At 40.2% G+C, this 20,518-nt stretch overlaps 1 pseudogene; it reads left to right on the forward strand.

Moving 5' to 3' along the window:
* The first annotated feature begins 1,205 nt into the window (after nucleotides 1-1,205).
* Nucleotides 1,206-19,370, forward strand: LOC147911559 (androgen-induced gene 1 protein-like; annotated as a pseudogene).
* Nucleotides 19,371-20,518: the final 1,148 nt, after the last annotated feature.

The raw sequence follows: 20,518 nt of genomic DNA on the forward strand, positions 1-20,518 counted from the left end.
TTCAGGAAAACATTCATGAGTTGCTCCTTTCTCTCTAACACTCGGCTTTCCCTGCGCCCTCCCTCCACATCCTCTGACTCAGAGACTATTTGGAGAGGACACCTGTTTTAAATGGATCCACAGGAAATACCTATGTGGTCTTTTCATCATCTGACCCTGCATCTGGTTGGCTGAAATGCGATCGTGATAAAAAAAAAATGCTGCCCACAGACTGATGCAACTTCAGCGTGACAACATTTACTGGAAGGCAGAGGGAATCCAGTTGATATTTATTTTCCTTCCATGAAGCCCTGGTATTGTAGTGTAGGAAAAAACAAATAAGTAAAAGGGCAAAACCCGTTTAACCCTCAAAAGATTAGTATCAAATTACACACTGGGTTTTACATCCAAACTCAGAATGATTTGTTTTTAAGCTGAATGTAATCTTGTAGCAGAAAGTTATCTGACACTCTTTCCTTTATAATCTTTCACGTATACACCTCTTGTCCAAAGTGCATAGCCTGTCTTGTTATATTATATACTGATATGATATTTATAAAGTTCCCGTGGAAAAGTGCAAGGCACTGGAATAGAATTTATAAGGGAATTTCATAGTGATTAATAGTAGTTTAACACTGAAAATTCAATTGGGTCCAAAATAAAGCAAGTCACTCGGGGGCACCGGGGCGCGGGCTTACACCCCAAGTTCACGCCTCCACCTCCCGTGGCCACAGAGCACCCCAGTTGGCCACAGGAGCCACCCTTGACCTCCGCTGCAATGCCCCGGCTGGAACGTTTGTCTACACTGGGGTCCCCTCCTTCAGTGCAGGTTTGCCGACCTCCCTCTCCGGGCCGCGTCGCTCTCCGCCCGACAGATGCCACCAGCCGCGGCCCCGGAGCTCGAGCGCGCTCGGAGGCCACCCACCCACCGCCGGGACTCCTAGGGGGCGCCCCCGGCCGGGTGTCCCGGGACCCCGCGAACGCAGGAGCAGAATGACGGAGGTGACGAAAGAGCTGACGCCACGCCGCCCGACCGCCAGCAGTGCCCGCAATAGCCCCGCCCGCGCAGGTCGCCGGGCGCCCGCAGTCGCGCCGTCCCCCGGGGGCGCCCCGCCGCAGCCCCCGCCCGCGCCGCCGGCCGCGCCCGTGTTCCCACGGCGCCCGCCCCCGCCCTGCGCTCCCGCCCACCCTCGTCGCCGCCGCGCCCGCCCAGGCCTCTGGCGGACATGGCGCTTGTCCCCTGCCAGGTGCTGCGGTGGCGATCCTGCTGTCCTACTGCTCCATCCTGTGCAACTACAAGGCCGTCGAAATGCCCTCGCATCAGACCTACGGAGGGAGCTGGAAATTCCTGACGTTCATTGATCTGGTAAGGCCGTCCCCGCCCCTTCCCCGTCCTCCGCGCACCCCGAGCCTGTGTGTGTTTGTGGGTGCGCGCGCGCGCCTGCAGCATCCACCCCTGTCCTCGCCTCTTCCCCGGTGGTTGCGTCTGAAGCGGCCCCGCAGCAGCACCTTCTAAAGCGCCCGACGTTACCTGGTGGCTGGGGCCCGAGTGGAGGTGGGGTGCGCCAGGTGGGGCTCTTACACAGACCTGCTGCTAAGGTGACACGGCAAGATTCTCAACTTTGCAAGTGGATTGGACGACCTTGATCATGAGCAGCCTCAGACCCGTTCGCCCCCAAGGTGCTTTCCAGAGCACCCACCGTGGGATCCACTTGCAGCAACTGAAGGAAACTGGGCATTGTCGAATTACTTGGAGCTTCCTCTGAAAGGACCAAAATTCTCTTCCTAAAGAAGAGAAAGCACCTAATAAAGTGTTTTTTTCCATGTGTTTTTTTGCCCATTGTCAGTAATTTACTTACAACCTTTTACCCCAGAAACACTAGGGGAGAGAGATTTGCAAAATGCGTTTCCAGTGTCACTTTGCACTCTTCCTTCCCGTATAAAAGTCTGAAGCAGTTTGCATAAGCAGCTCCTCTTTTGCACAACTTGGTAACCTTGGCAGTTGGAGTTTGTTTGTTTTTTTTTTAAAGGCGTGTCCCCTTCTGGCACTAAAAGGGCCAGAGAATCAGAACAGAAGCATAAGGCCCAGTAATAACATGGGGAGGAATCTAGGAACTTTAGGGTGAAAGATGACTAATTTAGACTGGGTCAAACATATACTAAGAGATGATAAAATAAGGGCAGAGAGTCAAAACAAGAGCAACTAATTCTAAGGACTAGAGAAAATGTAGAACCGATTCCTGGGATGCTAGAACTGTCCAAGATTACACATGAGGCTGGCTACTCAAGCAAGCTTATGATCTCTAATTGTTGATCCTCCATATTGATGAAGAGAACTTGAAACCTGTTTTAAGATATTGACAAAGGCTTAGGATGCCTCAGAGAAATGCAGAGAGTTTTTGTTTAGAAATACTGCCTTATATTTGTATCATGTTAGATACTTTCAGAGAGGAATTTAAGTTCTTTTTCCCAGCAGTCTCCCAACTGTGCACATACCCAGCTTCTCAGGGCAGAGAGTGTTTCAGCGGATTCAATTTCAGACCCTCAACTTCCATCCGGTTCTTGAAACTGATCTGCCTTTGAACATGGGTGATGCCTGCCAGTTCTCCTTTCTTCTTCCCTATTCATTCAAGGGCCGAGCACATGACAAGGCTCTGTGCTGTATTTATCTGTTCCTTTTAAGCACTCAGAAGGTAGATGGTTGCCACCAGGACTATCTTCATATTTGATTGAAAAACGAAGTCAGACTTGTTTTAACAGAAAGTCTTATTGGTTGACTGGCCTGTAAATGACAATTGGCTCTGCCAATTATGTTATATAGCAGACATTTTCCATAGATGAATGAGGGAAACCTGCAGCCCTGAGGTTCCAATAAATATGTATCAGAGCGTTAGAAATCATGTCCCTTTCTCAAATGTTTAAACTTATGTTAAAAATGTTTAGATGTTCTTTAAAAATATGTGCACAGATTTTCAGAGTTCTTTTAGGGGCCGTGTGAACAAAATTCCTCTTGGATGACTACCTTATACCATTCCTCAGTCAGATCTTGCTTAGAGCTGGCCCATTTGCGTGTTGCCAAGGAACAGTGCTGAGCTAGAATACTGATGGAGACTCCGCCAGAGCCACAGGAACTGTGAACAGTTCTCAGAAGCACCTCTGCATTAGGTACAGTTTTGGGGGAGCAGAGGACGGGGTCAACAGGTGAGAGGGGTAGGAGTTGAGGGTGTTGGTTAACCCATGAGATATGACTGCTTCTCACACTGGCATTGCTTACTGAGTGTTAAAAAACACCGCTGGGGCCAGCCCTGTGGCATAGCGGTTGAGTTCACACGCTCTGCTTCGGCTGCTTGGGGTTCGAAGGTTCGGATCCTGGGTGCAGACTGACGTGCCACTTATCAAGCCATGCTGTGGCGGCGTCCCATATAAAGTAGAGGAAGATGGGCACGGATGTTAGCCCAGGGCCAATCTTACTCAGCAAAAAGAGGAGGATTGGCAGTGGGTGTTAGCTCAGGGCTGATCTTCCTTATTTAAAAAAAATGACTCACAAGAAACCATTCCCTCTCCTAACCTTTGAGTGACATGAAACTGTAGCAGAGCCAACTTGGTTCTACTTAAAACTGTCATGCAGTTTATATTTATATAGCATTTGATGATTGGACTTGCCTATTTTAAGTTACACTAATCACGGCAAATATGCTTTTGTCTATCAGAATTCAGGCAGGCCATAAATTCAAATTTGAAACTTTTACTTTGTTTCATGTTTTGATTCAGTCTGTATGGAGCCTTCAGCCAATCATTCAAACTTTTTACTCTCTGTGGCCTCTGATTGAAATACAATAATTATCTTTAATCAAGACTTCCTGTGAGAATGTCTAGAATATAGTCATAAACACAGTGTCTAGAATATAGTCATAAAAACACTCATGCGAAGTGTTACTCTCTTTATTATTAGAGATTTAAAGTCTTCAGAGCTTAAACATTGGACAGCTGTTAAAACAACCAACCTGTCAATCTTTAGTAATGGCAGGAAAAGATTTGGCTACTAGAATTTACCCATTTCACTTTCATTTTTTGTGTGTTTAAAAAAAAAACGAATAAACTTTCTTACTTTGTGCCCTGGACAATTTTAATGATTCTAAGCTCACTAGAGCAATTTTGGAAGATGATTTACCTTCTCTAAACTTTAACGAGAAGGCCCTTTTTCTAACCAGCTTGGATTGCAGTGTCAGGACATTTATCCTGGTGGCCACAGTCTGATTCTATGTTCCATGGCCTCAGTTTACTGGAACGTAAATCGGGAAGCTCAGGCTACGTGTATCTGGGAGCAGATGGTTATGTGGCAGTGGCCATTCCAGCTATATCCGTATCTTTCTTTGAGTATGTGAGTCATCTTGATAGAATCAGAGCTCATGGTTAAAAACTGAAATGCAAGTTATTGCTATCAGTAATCGTATATTGTTATTCCCTAAGAGCTTCAAGATAACTAAAGTGCTTTAGGAAAATTTAAGTTATTAAATGGAAATGGACCACTGTCTTGGCATGGTAGGCAGAATAATGAGCCCCCAAAGATGTCTCCATCCTAATCCCCAGAAACTGTGAATATGTTGTTACATGGCAAAGGGGAATTAAGGTTGCTAGTCAGCTGACTTTAAAATAGGGAGATTATCCCAGATTATCCATGGTGGACCCAGTGTAATCACAAGGGTTCTTGAAAATGGAGGGAGGCAGAAGAGAAGGGTCAGATGGAAGAAGATGTGACTGTGGAAGAAAATCACAGAGAGATGTAACATTGCTGGCTTTGAAGATGGAAGAATGGGCCAAGATCCAAGGAATGTGGGAGGTGTCTAGCTGCTGGAAAGGGCAAAGAAATAAATTCTCCCCTAGAGCCTCCAGAAGGAACACAGACCTGCTGACACCTTGATTTTAGCCCAGTGAGAACCATTCTGGACTTCTGACCTCCGGAAGTGTAAAATAACAAATGCTTGTAGTTTAAGCCACTAAATTTATGGTAATTTGTTACAGCAGCAATAGAAAACTAGTACACTTGGCTCTCAATCCTCTGACCCACAAGAAAAACTTAAATGTTGTTGTGCTTATGTAGTGATTCAGCTAGTTCTTTATGTATGTTAGATAACTGGTTAATTTTAGCTTTCACCAAAATACAGGTTTTTGCCTACTGAATCCATGAAGCTATGCAGAGAAGACATACATATAACAATGGACAATATGAGAATCTATAAAAATTGACCAACATTGGGAAAACTAGGTCTTCGCTTTACTGGGAAGTATTTTAGAAATTATCATTATGCGACATGTCATGCCGAGAGAAGGAATACTCTTAACTGGAAATAACCTGGAAAGAAAGAAAATTTAAACTACCTGATGTCCAAGTGTTTCCTTAACCAGTATCACAGCTGATGAATCTTCTTCAAATGATGCAGATTCATTCACTTATTCACTCATTAAAGGATACTTGCCCCCAAAGATAATAAAAATGGGGAATCAGAATAAAATGAGCATAAATAAATTAAAAGAAAAAGGCAACTCTAGTTTGAGGCCTCAGTGTAAGGCTGGAGTATGATGGGTGTTTAGTAGACATTTGAATAAATGGAAACTTTCCCTTTCCAAATTTTCAGTGAGTATTCTTTTCTTGTCCTATTTCCTTCTCAAACATTCAAAATAATAGGGATTTTTGAAACATACAACTAGAACTTTATTCAGATGTATATGGTAGACTGTCTGATTGATACATGAGTCAGAATCAACTTCTTTGGAAAACGTGAACTGGACATTCATTATTAAAAATTAATTTTGATGCTGGGTTTGGAATATTTTGATTTGCAAAGATTGAAACAAACATCTGGCTATCTCATTTGCTGTAGTTTGTGGTACTCACCATTTTGAGAGTTATCATCTCGAAAGGCTCCATTTTACTCTTTATTCCTCCTGTACTGACTTGTCATTCATGCATGGGCGGAAGATTGCTCAGGGCCTGCCTCCTCAAAGTGTGGTCTGAGGACCAGCAGGATGGCCTTATCTGGGAGCCTGCTAGAAATGTGGAAGCTCAGGCTCCATCCCAGACCTTCTGAATCGGAATCTACACTTTAAGAAGACCTCTAGGTGATTTCTTTGCACATTCTGGTTTGATAAATGCAACTCTGGGACACACTGCTTTTGTTTTGTAAGTTAACATGGAATGTCTTGTAGGACACAGCTTTGATATATTAATTCTGCCTTTAACACATATTTAAACATATTTCAAAACATATTTAAGGTGACTCTTACTGTGACATAATTAAAAATGTGTTGTAAAAAATTACAACTTTAAAATAAAAGGAAGAGAAAAATATGTATTAGGCACCAGGGATAGATTATTTATTGCAATTGAGAAACAAATTTAGCTACTCTTCAGGGCAGCCAAGGCGAAAAAGAATACACGTTTGATTGCATTGTCTGTAGTGTTGGAATAAAGGAACCATAACAATTTATCAGGAAACATACAGTTCTTTCCAAGCACTGACTTTTCAAGGTTATTTATCACTCAGATTGTCATATAAAGGACATCGAGTAGCGTAGTAAGTAATGCTTTTGATTGTTTTTTTAGCGGAATATGGTATAGAAATATTCTTACACTTGATGTTTCTTATATCTGATTTTTATGACAGCCAAAGGTATGGTCCTATATTTTGACTGGTTGAAGGCATTTTTGTAGAGGTTTAAAGTAATATAATCTAAGCATTTATTTTTGTTATCTAAATCCGTATTGCAAAAGAATTTAAGAAAATCACAGAGGGAGCAAGATAAATAAGGGCTCAGATGTGGAAAAGCTTGGGGTGTTCAAAGAGCAGGAAATCATCAAGTATACCTGGAGGATACATTTTTGCTTTTAGACATGTTAAGAATTTTTGACCTTTAAAAAAGTGTGAAAAAGGCAAAACAAACTGCATAAGTATCCTAAATAATGCATTTGGTCTCGTATTTACTTATAGACTTATAAAATATTCTTGACTCTAGTTCATGGCTTAATTTTAAATAGGAAATGAAATATCTTGAGAAGAGATTCTGTATATTATTATGTAACTATGGTACTTAGCTTGCCAGCCAAAACCACAGAGTGCCATGCGAAGGCCAGTAATTCATTGAGTACTCAGTGAACAAAGTTAGGTGGGTGTTTTATTTTTTTTTGGATATTATACAAAGAGGGTAAAACTGCACATTTTTTTTCGGTAGAATCAGACTTGACCCTGACATGTGCACATAAATTTTAGGGATTATATAATGCTGTTTCCTAACCTAGGGGAAGAATTGCGAGTATAATACGTTGTGTAGAATCTTCTTCACCTTCTTTGAAAGTGTTTCTTTTGGATCAGACATAAAACAGGGGCCTGGGTTTTTCAGCGTGGGGGAAATAGCTGGTGATATAATCGCCCATCCTCTTTCTTAGTTGCAACTGTTTTTTAAATTACAGAAAGTCATCTGACCACTCGTTGAGGTCACTTCTTTTCCCATCCCCACCGTCCCCCGCGTCTGGTATAACATTTAGCAAAATTGGTAGCTGCTCTTGAGGGTTTTCATTTGTTTCTCTGTGTTCTCCTGAAATGTCATGTGTTTCTGTGGAACCGTGAACGATAGTACAATTTTCTGTCTTGAATCAGACATGCCTGTGATCCAAAGCATGCTTGGAAAAATCTTTCTGCTTAGGATTCCATAACAACAGAGCTTTCTTTTGTGTCTAGAAGCCTGTGGCTAGACAGTTAAAGGGCCCATTTCTCACCTACAGGTTAGTCCTGCCCTGTGAGCACAGAGTTCTCTTTGAATGTGAGAGACTCCTTGATCAGACCCACTGTGGAGGGGAGCAAGATACAGGATGTGGCTTCCATAGGCCTGATCAACACAGGCTAATCAAGCACAACCAGAGAAATTGCTTGAATTTGCAAAATGGCAAGAACACTGTCATTTTGAATCTTGAGAATTCGGGATGTGTTCATTACAATGCTTTAGGAGCATGGAATTCTAAAAAGTCAGTTAGACAATGGCCTACCCTCTTCATACTGACTTATATTTAGACCTGTCAGGCTGTGTTAATTTAATTTCAAAAGCGATACATAGAATTATAGAAAATTTGTACAATATAGGAAACCATAGGAAAGAAAATATATTCCATCTTGATTATCTCTAATTTTCTGTGCATCTTAGCATTTTAGTGCTTGAAGATTGTATTCATTTCAGAACTTTATACACACACAGAAACACAGAGAGAGAGTCAGACTTCAGATATATATGTGTATATGTATATATGTGTGTGTACATATATAGTCAGATTTCAGAAAAATCATATTCTATATAAAAATTAGTTTTAAATTACAGAGAAAAATATTTATCACTCATAGACACCAACGTTAGTATTTTGATATTTGCCTTTTGAGCCATATATATACTTTTATTGAAAACAAAGTTTCCATATATACATATGGTTTGTATAAATTTATTTTTTAGTTAACATACACCAGAATTTACTCTTTTTGGTGTACAGTTCTATGAGTTTTGACAGATGCATAGAACCATGTGGCCGCCACCACAATCACCTAAAAATGTTTTTCGTGCTGCCCTTTTATAGTCAAACCCTCCCATGCATCTCAACAACCACAGATCTGTTCTCTATCCCTATAGTTTTGCCTTTTCTAGAAAAATATATGAGGCATAGAGTATGTAGCCTCTGGGTCTGGCTCTTTTCACTTAGCATAATGCATTTCAGATGCCTCCATGTTTTTGTGTGTACTGGTAGTTGTTCCATTTAATTGCTGAGTTGTATTCCAAGGCATTAATGTACCACTTTGTTGATCCAATCATAAGTTGAAGGGCATTTGAGTTTTTTCTAGTTTGGGTGATTATGAAAAAGCTGCTATAAACATTTGCATACAAGTTTTTGTATGATCGTGTGTTTTTGTTTTTATTGAGTTTGTACCTAGGAGATGGATTGCTTGGTTATATGACAAGTAACTGTTTAACTTGGTAAGAAACCGCCAAACTGTTTCCCAGAGTGGAGGTGCCCTGTTGCATTGCCATCGACAATGTACGAGGGTTCCAGTTGCTCTGCGTCCTCGTCAGTGCGTGGTGGTGTCAATTTTTCTTCTATTTTAGCTATTCTAATAGGTGTGTAGTGGTATCTCATTGTGGTTTTAATTTGCATTTCCCTCATGACTAATGATGTCAAATATCTTTTCCTGTGCGTTGTTACTGTACAAATATCTTCTTTGCAAAGTGTTCATATCTTTTGGCCATTTAAAAAAAATAGGTTTTCTTATTGTTAAGCTTTGAAAGTTGTTGTGTATATCAAATAAAAGTTCTTTACCAAATATGTGATGTACATTTTCTTCCTGTTCGTGGTGTATCTTTGAATTTTATTAGTAGTGTCTTTTGTAGAGCAAAGTTTATCATTTTGATGACATCCAATTAATTAATTTTTTTATTTTATGGAACATGCTTTTGATGTTTCTCTGAGAACTTTTTACCTAACCCGAGGTCACAAAGAGTTTCTTCTCTACTTCCTTCTAGAAGTTTTGTAGTTTTAGGTTTTACATTTAGGCCTGTGATCCGTTTCCAAGTTAGTTTTTTGGATAAGGTGTGAGGTTAGTGTAGAGTTGAGTCCTATTTTTTTTTTTTCAGCATATGGATGTACAGTTGTCCCAGTACCGTTTCTTGCAAAGACTATCCTTTGCCATTGAATTTCCTTCGCACTTTTGTCAAAAATCAGTTGGCTACGTTGAGGGTCTATTTCTGAACTGTATTCTGTTCCACTGATGTGTCTGTCTGTTCACAAGTACCACACTGTGTTGATTATCCCAGCTTTACCATAAGTCTTGAAAGCAGGTAGTGTGAGTCCTCCAACTTTGTTCTTTTTCAAAATTTGTTTAGGCTATTCTAATTACTTTGCCTCTTTAAATTTTATAATACTTTTGTCAATATCTATAAATAATCCTACTGGGATTTTTGAGTGGGATTTCGTTGAATCTATAGAACAACTTGAGGAAAATTGACGTCTTAACAATATTTACTCTCCCAATCCATGAACATGATATATCTCTCCATTTACATAGATCTTTGATTTATTTCATCAGTGTTTTATAGTTTTCAGTGTATGGTTCCCATACATATTTTGTTAGATTTATACTTGTGTTGTATTTTTATTAGTGCTATTATAGATGGTACTTTTAAAAATGAGCGTTTTATTAAATCTATTATATTTAATTGACATTTTTATTGAGATAATTGTAGATTCATATCAGTTGGAAGAAATAATAGAGAGAGACCTGGGTAGGCTTTACTCAGTTTCCCCCAATGGTAACATCTTGCACAACTGTAGTGTAATACCAGAATAATGATATTGAAACAGTCAAGATACAGAACAGTTACTCTACCACAAGGATACCTCATGTAGCCTTCTTATTGCCACCCCTACTTTCTCCTTTCATCTTATCCCTGATCCCTGGCAACATTAATTTGTTCTCTATTTCTATGATTTTGTCATTGCAGTAATATTATATAAATGGAATCATATGTGTGACTATTGGGGATTGGCTCTTTTCACTCAGAATAATTCCTCGGAGAGTCATCCAAGTTGTTACGTGTGTCAATGGTTTGTTCCTTTTTATTACTGAGTGGTATTTCATGATATGGATGCTCCACAATTTGTTTAAGCAGACACTCACTTAAGGACATCTGGATTGTTTCCAGTGTTGGGCAATTGTTAATAAAGCTACTATACACATTCATGCATAGGTTTTTGTGTGAACATAAGTTTTCATTTCTCTGGCATAAATATCCAAGAGGGCAATTGCTGGGTCGTATGGTAGTTGCAACTTTAGTTTTAAAAGAAACTGCCAAACTGTTTTCCAGAGTGGCTGAACCGTTTTACATTTCCACCAGCAATGTGTGAGTGATACAGTTTCTCCTCATTCTTGCCAGTTATTTGACATTGTTAGTATTTTTAATTTCAGCCATTTTGATTGGTGTGTAGTGATACCTCATTGTGGTTGTAATCTGCATTTCTCAAATGGCTAATAATGTTCAACATCTTTTCATGTGTTTGCTTGCTGTCTGTATATCCTTGCAGTGAAACATATGGTCTGGTTTTGTTAAATTTTACTTTCTGGTTGTTTATTGCTAGTATATAGAGATTCATTTGATTTTTGCATATTACCTTATATCCTGTGTTTGCTGAACTCACTTATTCATTCTAAGAGCTTTGCTATAGATTCCATGAGATTCTCTTTTTTTCTATGTAAACAATCATGTCATCTGCTAGTAGAGATAGTTTTCTTCCTTTCCAATCGTCATGGCTTTTATTTATTTTTCGTGTTTTATTGCATTGGCTAAGACTTCTAGTACAATATTGAGTAGAAATGCTGAGAGTGTATATCCTTACCTTATTTCTTTTTTAGGAGGAAAATAGGCTTTGCAATTAAGTAGGATGTTAGCTATAGATTTCTTTGCTCATATTGTTTATCAGTTTGAGCACATTTCCTTCTATTCCTAGTTTGCTGAGAGGCTTTTAAAAAAATATCATAAATGGATGTTGAATTTTGTCATATAATTTAATTGCATCTATTGATTTGTTCATATGGCTTTTATTTTTTTTCCTGTTAATATGGTGAATTACATTGATTTTTGAATATTGAATGTGTCTTATATTCACAGGGTGAATGCACTTGGTTGTGATATATTGTCCTTTTTATATGTTGCTGGATTTGATTTGCCAATATTTTGTTGATTTTGTCTCTCTGTTTATGAGGAATATTTGTCTGTTGTTTTTTTTTTTTTGGCTGAGGAAGATTCATCCTGAGCTAACATCTGTTGCCAATCTTTCTCTTTTTGCTTAGGGAAGATTTGCCCTGAGCTAACATCTGTGCCAATCTTCCTCTATTTTGTATGTGGGTTACCATCACAGCATGGCTGCTGATGAGTGGTGTAGGTCCATGCCCAGGAACAGAACCCAGGCCGCCGAAGCAGAGCGTACCAAACTTAACCACTAGGCCATGGGACAGGCCCCTGTCTGTAGTTTTTTTCCTTCTTCTTTGTCTGACTTTGATATTAGTGTGATGCTAGCTTTGGTCCTCCTCAGTGTTCTGGAAGAGATTGAGTGGAATTGGCATTACTTCTTCCTGAAATTTTTGATAGAATTTACCAGCAAAAAACACTGGGCCTGGAATTTTCTTTGTTGGAAAGTCACAACCACAAATTCAGTTTGATTGATTTCAAGATGCAAGACTATTCAAGGTATCTATTTCTTTTTCACTGAGATTTGGTCGTTTATGTCTTTCATGGAATTGGCCCATTTCATCTTAAGTTCAGCATTCTCTTCTTACCTTTCTTTACTGTCTGTAGGACCTGTAGTGATAACCACATTTCTTTCCTGATATAGGTAATTTGTATCTTATCTCTTTTTTCTTCATCAGTCTGGCTAATCATTTCTCAATTTTATTGATTTTTTTCAAAGATTAGCTTTTGGTTTCATTGTTCTTTCCTGTTATTTTCTGTGTTCAATTTCATTCATTTCTGTTTTTAACCTCTTTTATTTTTCTCCTTCTGTTTGTTTTGGGTTTAGTTTGTTCTTCTTTTACTAGTTTCTTAATGTGGAAGCTTAGGCTGTTCATTTATAAATGTGAGCCCTTTCTTCTTCCCTATATAGGCATTTAATTGCTAAGTACAGTTTTAGTTGCATCTCACAAGTTTTAATACATTTTATTTCCATTGTCATTCACTTCAAAGTATTTTTTTATTCTCCTTGAGCTTTCCTAATTTTAAAACAATTTATTAAGACTTTTTTTTTAGAGCATTTTTAAGTACACAGCAAAATTGAGGGAAAGGCACAGAGATTTCCCATATACACCCTGCCCCCACAAGAGTCTTTCTATTTCACAGTGGGTTATTTAGACATGTGTAACCCTAACCCTAACCCTAACCCTAACACTAACCCTAACCCCTAACCCTAACCCTAACCCTAACCCCTAACCCTAACCCTAGCCCTAGCCCTAGCCCTAACCCTAGCCCTAGCCGTAGCCCTAGCCCTAACCCTAGCCCTAACCCTAGCCCTAACCCTAGCCCTAGCCTAGCCTGGCCCTAACCCTGGCCTAACCGGCCTGGCCGAACCTGAACCGCCAACCGAACCGAACCTAACCCTAAACCCTAACCTAACCCTAACCCTAACCCTAGCCCTAACCCTAGCCTGGCCCTAACCCTAACCCTAACTCCTCACCCTAACCCTAACCTAACCCCTGGCCCTAGCCTAGCCTAGCCTAGCCTGGCCTAGCCTAGGCCCTAGGCTCCTGGCCTAACCCTAACCTAACCTAGCCTAGCCTAACCCTGGCCTAACCCTAACCCTGGCCTAACCTAACCTAACCCTAACCCTATCCTAGCCTAACCCTAACCCTAACCCTAACCCTTAACCCATACCCCTTAACCCTTAACCCTAACCCTAACCCTAACCCTTAACCCTTAACCGTTAACACTAGCCTTAACCCTAACCCTCGCCCTATCCCGTAACCCTAACCCTAACCACTAACCCTAACCTAAACCTAACCCTAACCTAACCTAACCTAACCCTAACCCCTAACCCCAACCCCAACCCTAACCCTCACCCTAACCCCAACCCTAGCCCTAGCCCTACCCTTAGCCCTGGCCGTAGCCCTAGCCCCACCCTAACCTAACCTAACCTAACCTAACCTAACCTAACCCTAACCTAACCCCTAACCCCAAGCCATTCCTAACCCCAATCACCCAGGAATGTGATTTGGTAATGTAAAGACTGGGAACGCTGTACTTTCCCTCCAAGGAGAAAGAGAAGTTCCAACAGTGAAAGCTTCATGCCGCAAATAGACAATTAAATCCCAACAAGCAGTGGTTTCTTTCAGCATTACTGATGCTGAAAAGATCTCTTTTGATAATAGCACGATCCCCCAACTGCCATGTCCATTTCCATAAATCAAATTTCCAACACATATGGATCTAAAAAACTGAGGGAAATCTGGTATTTCCTTAGATGCAACTCTGAATTAGCATGCAACAGAGAACAGAAAAATGGAGACCTAGAAGTAAATATCTAATTTGAGAACATAGACATAAAAGTGCGTTTGAAATAATATTTTGGAATCTATTGGAATATTATACAAAAAGAATAATCCACTTTTAGTAGGTTTTACTGTGACTGTGAGGGGAAAAACTGAATCACCCCGTGACGTTGATAATTCGCTGCTGACATTCAAGTAAAAATAAATAATATACATAGTAAAGGAAAATGAGAGAACAGCATGAAAAAGGAAGATCTTTCTCTCCTCACCTGAAACTCAACCTCTCACTTCAGAAAGAAACTGTTGTCTATATTTTCTATGTCTCGAAGCAGAGTTTAATAAAAGAAAAATATCGATATATTTTAATGTTTCAAGAGCTCAAAACAAGGAAACATTAGGGACGCAGCCATGAGACCTCACTGAGGTGCCTGCTCCATTTCATCTGCTGTCAGGACGGTCTTGCTAGACCCTCACTTTCTCTGCCTCGCTAGCAAGTCTGTCCGCCATCAGTGCTATCACCAGTCTCGCTCCTGTGCTCTTCACTGCCCTTTCCTCCTTCCTGATACCTCCACAATGGAGCTATGGAATGCACAGATCAGCTCCTGGAATCATCTCTGCCAAATCTGAAGACCAGCAGGAGTGGGCATGGGACCTGGAGTGCAGACTACCTGCGAGCACACCTGGCAGGGATTCACCTGTGTGACTAGGTGCAAGTTTTTGCAACGTTTTGGCAAGATTGAAAGGACTTACGAGTTGTCCTGCGCTGCTGCAGACCTGGAGTCCTTGCGGTCTCTCGGGCCAGCAGATCTGGTGGGGCTGGTCCAAGTTGTCCTCTCAGAGACCAGTCATTGCCAGGATGGGATGGGATTCTAGTAACAGGCCTCTTGAATATGTCACTGGACATCCTCAAAAGAATGGAAATGCTTAAACCAGGCTTTGGTTTGGACTGGTTCCCACAGTTACGCTGCTTCTTCTGTGAAGACGTGACTTATCATCCTTCTTTTCCTCTTACCCTATAAAAACAAATCATGAAACTGAGTCAAATGATAAAGGAGGCCTGCCTTTTTAGGACAATTATCCTGGCTGTTTTGTACTTCCACCCCCCCTCTATCCTCTGGGGATAGATCTGACCTGTGTCCTGGGATGTCATCAGGCAGATTTGCATCAAGAACAGAAAGCTCAAGGTCAAACTCAAGGTTCCTCCAGATCATTTCTCCCCCTCCATCCCGTTAACACGCCCTACTTGTTTGAGTGTAATTATATTCTCTTCTTTTCCTTGTCACTCTCAACCGCACAAGTCCTGGCACTCCCTCTCAGGACAGTCAGTCCCCAGTCCTTTACTAAATCCCAAATCTTACCATTTCTGTGTTTTCTGTCTACTCATTTGCTTAATCCATTGACCACTTGGTGTTCACAGAGGTTAAATCAATAGTGACATTATCAACCACCCCCTGTTAGCAACTTACTCCCATATCCCAGATGTTCACATAATCCAAATGGTTATGTTCAAAAGTAAATAATTCAGAAAACATATTCACCCACCACAAATTCCTGATCTCTAATATTTTTATTCAAACATTCATACAGTAGATACCTGTCCCTCAAGATCCGTAGTAATGCCAGATCAACGATCCTCACCTTAATTTCCTCCTACACCTATCAATCCTGGATTCCATGAACTATGATCACAATAATTTCCTTGGAAAAATAAAAAATCCCTTACCACTCATTTATTTTGTAAACCTCCAAACCCAGAAGATCCCGATTATCCGCCATGCCGCAGCTACTGCTGGTCTTATGACAAGCTGAAGAAAAAGCATGAAACATGATCTTTTTGTACCACTGTAAACACAAAGCCATCTGCATCAACTGGGAAGCACCCATAATGCCTGGAAATTTTGTTCTCTTTTTTTGTTTGGCTCAAAAACAAAAAGACAAATCAATTTAAAAAATGGGCAAGGGACCAGAGTAAAATTTTTCCAATGAAGACATACAGGTGGCCAACAGGTGTATGAAAAGGTGTTCAGCATCACAAATCAGGGAATGCAAATCAAAACCACAATGAGCTATCATGTCACACCTGTTAAGATGGCGATTATCAAAAAAACTAAAGATGACAAATGTTGGTGAGGATGTGGAGAAAAGGAACCCTCGTGGGAATGTAAACTAGTACAGCCATTATGGAAAACAGTACGGAATTTCCTCCAAAAATGAAAACTAGCCTATGATCCAGCAATCCCACTTCTGGTATACACCCACAGGATTTGAAATCAGGGTCTCAAAGAGATATCTGCCCTCTAATGTTCATTGCAGCAAATTCACAATAGCCAAGATGTGGAAGTAACCTAAACGTCACTGATGGATGAATGGATAAAGAAATGGAATATTCGTCAACATTGAAAAAAGAAGGAATTGCTGCTATTTTTGACAACATGAGGGACCTAGAAGACATTGTGCTAAGTGAAATAAGGCAGACAGAGAAAGGCAAATATTCCCTTATTTGTGGAATCTAAAATAGTCAAACTCACACAAGCAGACGTTAGAATGGTGGTTGCCAGGGGCTGGGGAGTTGGAGAAATGGGGAGCTGATGTTCAAAGATACAAAGTTTCAGTTATCAAGATAAATAAGTTCTGGAAATCTAGGATACGGCATAGTGCCTACAGCTAACAAGACTGTATTGCATACGTTACATTTGCTAATAGAGTAGATATTAAGAGTTCTTAGCAGAGAATAATAGTAATAAAGGAGGTGAGAGAAAATTTTGGGAGATGATGGATATGTTTGTGGCCTTGATGGTGGTGACAGTCTCAAGGGTGTATGCTTATGTCGAAATTCATCAAGCTGTATATGGAAAAGTATGACATCATCGTTGAGTCTTCTGCACCTTGAAATATGTCATGTCCTCATCACAAGAGAAAAAATTTGTAACTCTATATGGGGACAGATGTCAACTGGACTTATTGTGGTGATCATTTCAACATATATACAAACATTGAATCATTATGTCGTACTGCTGAAACTAATTTAATCTTGTATGTCAACTTTATCTCAATTAAAAAAACACAACAGACAAAACCATTTGAATACTGTATATGAGTTCAGTGAATCTCTGAAACTGCCCCATTCCCATATGGGAATTACAGGAAGCAGAGAGGATGATGTAAGATGGAAGAAAGTTGTACAAAACAGTATTCAAATTAAAATCATTTAAGTTGCTATCAGCTCCTTGTGGCAAAGTTCTGTGAGCACCGATCTACTTTCACATTTTTCCTGGAAAAACATACTTTCACATCCAACCCATAATAGTTTCATCATTTTCTCTAATAAGAAAATTTCAACTTAATAAATAAAAAGAAAAGCATATCTTATGTACGAATGAAGTTAGTGAACTTTACAGAGAAAAGAGCATATTTGTCCAATCTCAATAAAGGAAACAGAAGAACTGAATGATGATCAAATCTCGTTCAAGCTTATCTTTAAAAGCAAGTAAAACCAGGCTGTCTTTTCAAGGATGTGTGTAGAGCTGTCAGCCTTGGAAGATAGAAATAGTGGCCTCCTCTGGAGCAAAGGGCAGGCTTGCTTACTGCCCAGTATAATAAAACTAACACCCCCCCAGGGCAAAGGTTAGCAGACATCCTGCCCGTTATCAAAGATTTGAGTTCCTTAGGCTCTGAGATCTTGCAACCCTCTGCATGTCACCTGGCCCACTGTGTATCACCCTGTAGGAAGTGAGATTTAGTGAACCGGTGCAAATGCTGATACTCTGGCCACTGCTATTGTTGTGGCATTAAGTCCTTTGTCTCTGACGCATGGGTCTTGTGACTTTTGCCAGCATCTGTAAGACCATTGTAGGCTAACTTATTGGTTTGCAGGTAAGGTAAAACATCAGACCTTTCACAGTTCCTGACAAGCCCTTAAAATAACTAGTAGTCTTAGGAACAGAGAGCTATCCAGAACAATATGCATGGATGGTCTTCATAGAAGACTTCATGCAACCAAAACTTTAATAAGTCTCTCTGACCTCTTTTATTTCTACCCCAAATAGAAGGAGAGGCACCAAGCTATTACAGACCTAGGGCTTGTGCAAGTCACCTGGAGACCTAGTGACCAGCAACTTCCCATGGGGAGCAAAGACAGATGGGCATATTTCCAAAATGGACCCATGTGCCTCCCGGTCATCAAAAGACAGTGCATTATCTTAATTTATGATGATTTGAGTCATTAAAATCTTGTGATGGGCCAAAGATACACTTCTAAGAGGAGTGAGGCACATGACAGTTGTAAGCAGATTAACACACTTGGTGCATATCAAACTCTGAACTAACTTTAGTGTTCTAATCAATTAAAAGGTACAACAAATTTAATTAGGTAGATTAAATGATATTTAGTGGTATCCCTGATTATTACTCTGCAATAATGAACAAGAAGCTCATGTAAATAACTATAATTGGTCTTACTTTAAAACATGATAGTCAGGACTGTTTGAGATAAGCTGGAGAGAAGGAAGGGGAGAAATAGACAAAAGTTAGCTGCTCTGAAGCCACTGTCAAGACCTCTGGATCTACATGTAACCCAGGAGATCGAGGCAAAGGGCTGTGCCCCTAGATCCTCCTGCACTGTGGTTTTCAGGGATGTCACAGGGCTGAAGCAGCTTCCTGAATCGTGTTTACATGTCCTTGTGTACAATACCCCTCACCATGGGGATGAACCACCATTCAATCATCCCTTACACCCCTCTAATTAACAATTAGCTTTCAGAATCATTGTATCATTACATGATAATTTATTCCTCAAACCTGTAGGATGCCGAGCTAAAAGGAAATCAAATATCAATGGCTTCTTTTCTTTGAAAGACCAAGATGTTCTTTCACACTTGGAATCCTGATTAGAGGATAAATCCATCAAATCAATGGAAACAACTTAAGAAATGGACAGAGGGATATTTCATTCATATATATACATTTTGCATTGTTGCAAAAATAGAGTTACATTTTAAAAAATTAGAATTTTTTGAAATTTCATAGATATTAAGGACTTTGTTCTGCTTATACTCCCTTTGGTTTACCAAATCAAACTCACTCTTTAATGAGCATTTCTAGCATTCAGTGCTAGTAAAAAGCTTTTTTAAATTCTTATTTTTCCCAGGTCAAAGAACAAGGGTAGAGGTCATCAAGAGGTCAAGTCTAATCTACCTAGGGATGTGGCAGGCTTAACTATGGATGTTCAAGCCAGACATTGCCAGCAGAACCACATCTCTTCATCCATAGGTGAGTTTTTACTAGTGATCACAGAGACTTGAGGATATCGAAGGAAATTCTTCATTAAGAACCAAAGTTATAGATTCCTATCTTGGGTTCATTACTTTGAATTTTTGACCCAAATCGTATATCTCGATTGGACCATGTTCAATTCTATGATCTTTAGAAGATGCAGCCTACAGCTGAAGAGAAACAGATACAACACCAATATCTTATCCTCTCTGAAGCCCAACTGAGAGCCCCTGGAGTCAGAAGTTTTCAAGACAAGAAAAAGTCATCCTTCTTCTGAACATAGACTGTAGAGGCTATACTAACATTCAACTTTATTTATTTTGTTTTTTATTTTTGTTTTGTGAGGAAGATCGGCCCTGAGCTAACATCTGCCAATCCTCCTCTTTTTGCTGAGGAAGACTGGCCGTAGGCTAACATCCATGCCCATCTTCCTCCACTTTATATGGGACGCCGCCACAGCATGGCTTGACAAGCAGTGCGTCGGTGAGTGCCCGGGATCCGAACCTGCGAACCTCGGGCCGCCGTGAACCCTGGGCCGCCGGAGCGGAGCACTTGCACTTAACCGCTTGCGCCACCGGGCCAGCCCAAACATTCAACTTTAAATTGTTAACGTGACTTGTTAGAATGTGATGCAGCAAGCATAATACCTTCTAAGTTTCATGATTTTTCTCCAGAATACTGAGATGGATGACCTTGAACTCCAGTTTCCCCATAAATGTCTTTATTCAGAGATAAAATTAATTTCCCTATAAAATAATTCCCATAAAATTGTTACAAATATATCATAGTCTCTGACTAAAAGGGAACAAAGCAAATTGAGCAGTTGAATAGCAGTGTAATAAATTCCATACAAGGATCTTACTGCAGCATTATGTATAATAGTGAAACTGGAAATAACCCCATCTCTATCAAAGAAGAAATAAACAGATCGTGGTATTCCTGTTCTTTGGAGTAGCTCTAAAACTTCTAAAAAGCTAAGTTAGAGTGATGTGCACTGATAAGGAGAGGCATCTATGTTATATGGTTTGGGAAACAGCAAGTTGCAAAACGATGTAGTTATGTAATTTATGTTAAAAAAACTTTATGTGTATTTATAAATTCATTGGAAATGTCCAGAAGAATAAGCTACAACTTCTTAACATAGTTCCTTCTGAGTAGGGGAGTGAGTTTGCAGGGAAGGGGATGGAAGGGGAAGCTTTCAC

The sequence above is a fragment of the Ceratotherium simum genome, unplaced genomic scaffold (assembly GCF_057802395.1).
Source record: "Ceratotherium simum simum isolate JZ-2026a unplaced genomic scaffold, ASM5780239v1 HiC_scaffold_43, whole genome shotgun sequence".
Taxonomy (NCBI): Eukaryota; Metazoa; Chordata; class Mammalia; order Perissodactyla; family Rhinocerotidae; genus Ceratotherium; species Ceratotherium simum.